Source organism: Aquarana catesbeiana, linkage group LG03 (genome assembly GCF_042186555.1).
Source record: "Aquarana catesbeiana isolate 2022-GZ linkage group LG03, ASM4218655v1, whole genome shotgun sequence".
NCBI lineage: Eukaryota > Metazoa > Chordata > Amphibia > Anura > Ranidae > Aquarana > Aquarana catesbeiana.
In genome coordinates, this window is record NC_133326.1 from 128546181 (window position 1) to 128548755 (window position 2575).

Genomic DNA, 2575 nt, shown 5'->3' on the forward strand with positions numbered 1-2575 from the left:
ATCAGGACCTACCGTAGGCACCCATGCCACTACCTGTATTGCTACACCTTAACGCAGGTAAAAAAAATGAGGTAGAGTCCACTCTGGATTACAGGCAAGTGGAAAACGAGCAGCACGTGCTAATTACAGATTGTTCTACCCAGGCTGCGTGATGACACAAAAGCTCTCTATGGTGTCCCCAGGCCTGTGACACACTTTCTCAACTCTAACGCATCTCAGTCTGCATGTAAGAAGCCATCACTTATCTGCTGTTTAAAAACGCATTGCTCAGTCTCCTCAGAGACTCTCAAAAATTGCCAGTGCTGACTGTATTTCAAGTCATCATGGTGGGGTATTGGGAATAGTTTTCAACTAGCAATAATCACACCTCGGATGGGCCTCATTGGCTCCAACTCCAGCCCTCTCATTGACTAGGCCTCAATCAGGTACATGAAAAAAAGCCAGTCTGCGGTAAAATTGCTACATACTAAATGAAAATGGCCACCACCCCAATTTATAACTAGCCTTTAAAGCAAGGTGCACATGGGAGGGCTTTGCACAGCTCAAAACAAGAGATTTCCCAGCACACTTACCAGCTTGCCTGCAAACAAAAAGAAATATGCTGTCATGTGGAGGTCGCACCTCATCAATGCCTTTCTGTAAAGTGCGGTCCTAACTCTATTCTTTGAGAATCCCCATGTTGGAGCATATACTGTATAGCTCTGAGACTCTCAAAGTTTGGAGTTTAGCTAGCCATATACTGATTAGAATTCAGCTAGTCCAGCAAGGACTGGGCACATTTCAAACAGTCTATAACCATCCCTGTTCAATAGAAGTTGAGCATTTAAAGCGGAGGTTCACACAAAAATTGAACCTCTGCTTTTTGGAACCCTCCCCCCCTCACATTTGGCACCTTTCAGGGGGGAGGGGGGTGCAGATACCTGTCTAAAACAGGTATCCCACGGGAGTCTATGCCTCTTCCTGTCCCGCCGCACTGTCTGCTGGGACACACACAGGTCTCAGAGACAGCACAGACCATTCAGATTGCGCTGCGCAACTCGCGCATGCGCAGTAGGGAACCGGGAAGTGAAGCCGCAAGGCTTCATTTCCTGATTCCCATACCGAAGATGGCGGCGGCAGCATCCGAGGACTGAGGGACAGTTCGGCCTCGGGTGCCGACATCGCTGGACCCTGTGACAGGTAAGTGTCCATAATTTAAAAGTCAGCAGCTGCAGTATTTGTAGCTGCTGACTTTTAATTTTTTTTTTTTTCGCGGGACTCCCTCTTTAAGTGATTTCTGTTGAATGAACAAGTTGGAAAAGTTTTGGCAATTAGCAGCTCGGCTGCTGAAGCCACTGATCTGTGTATTCTGGCAGCGGTCCAAAATAGTTGATTTTTAAAAAAAAAAATATGCTGGCTAGCTGGTAAGTGTGCTGCGAAAATTCTTGTTTTGTTAAACTTGTGCAAAGCCCTTCTATGTGTACCTTGCTTTGAAGGCTAGTTATACAGTATCTCACAAATTGAGTACCCCCCTCAAATTTTTGTAAATATTTTATTATATCCTTTCATGTGACAACACTGAAGAAATGACACTTTGCTACAATGTAAAGTAGTAACACACCGCTATTATTGTCTAAACTGCTGGCAACAAAAGTGAGTACACCCTTAAGTGAAAATGTCCAAGATTGGGTCCAAAGTGTCAATAATTTGTATGGCCACCATTATTTTTCAGCACTGCCTTAACCCTCTTGGGCATGGACCAGGGGTGGACTGACCAGTCGGGCAGTTCGGCCGTGGTCTGAGGGCCCAGGATCAGTAGGGGGCCCCATGAGAGGCTTCACATATGTTACAGAGAGCGGAGCCGAGAAGGCAGTGGCAGCATCCAGAGATGCTGATGTTGTGGGCCTGGCCAGCCGGCAGCTTCAAGTTTTTGAGGACAGATTTTTTTTTAGCCGGAAACCTTCGGCGCTGGCCCCTTGCATTGCGGCTCACTACAGTAACTTATAAAACACAGAAGACCGGCTTCTGAGTTATAAGTGAAAGCCATCCCAGCGGCACACACAAAGTCCTCCCTGCTCTCCCTGCATATTCAACAGAGGAGGGGGTGGGACAAGCAGCAGGTGGGAACACAGCTCTATCCTTAGAGCCCGCAGCATCAGAAGAAGCCGCAGCAGCAGCCTGACCTGTAAGTCCATTTGTTCCTGTGGGACAGTGGAGCGGTATATCCTAGACAGGGATTGATTGATTGATCGCTAAGATCTACGCCAATGTAACTAACCATAAATCTGACACCTGTTCTACAACCAGATAAACTTAATTATTCCCCAAATTCCTATATGTTCATTAAAGTGATTTATAACTGGTTTTGTCCAATTAAAAACAACTGTGTAGAGGCAGTCTGGCACCCAGCTGTGTTATCAAACTCTTCTCTTCTTGATAAGATTTAACTAAGTTCAAGATTTACAGATTTATGACTTTTGGGAAAATTAACTTTCAACAACCCCACCAGATGTTTTATATGTTTTGCTATATGCATGTTACATAGTTACATAGTAGGTAAGGTTGAAAAAAGACACAAGTCCATCAAGTCCAACCT

General features: G+C 45.4%; 1 non-coding gene across 1 annotated transcript; it reads right to left on the reverse strand.

The window, feature by feature from the left end:
- Positions 1–271: 271 nt before the first annotated feature.
- On the reverse strand, positions 272–411 carry LOC141135286 (U4 spliceosomal RNA). Its single transcript, XR_012243565.1, has one exon. It is a non-coding gene; the product is annotated as a U4 spliceosomal RNA (small nuclear RNA).
- Positions 412–2575: the final 2164 nt, after the last annotated feature.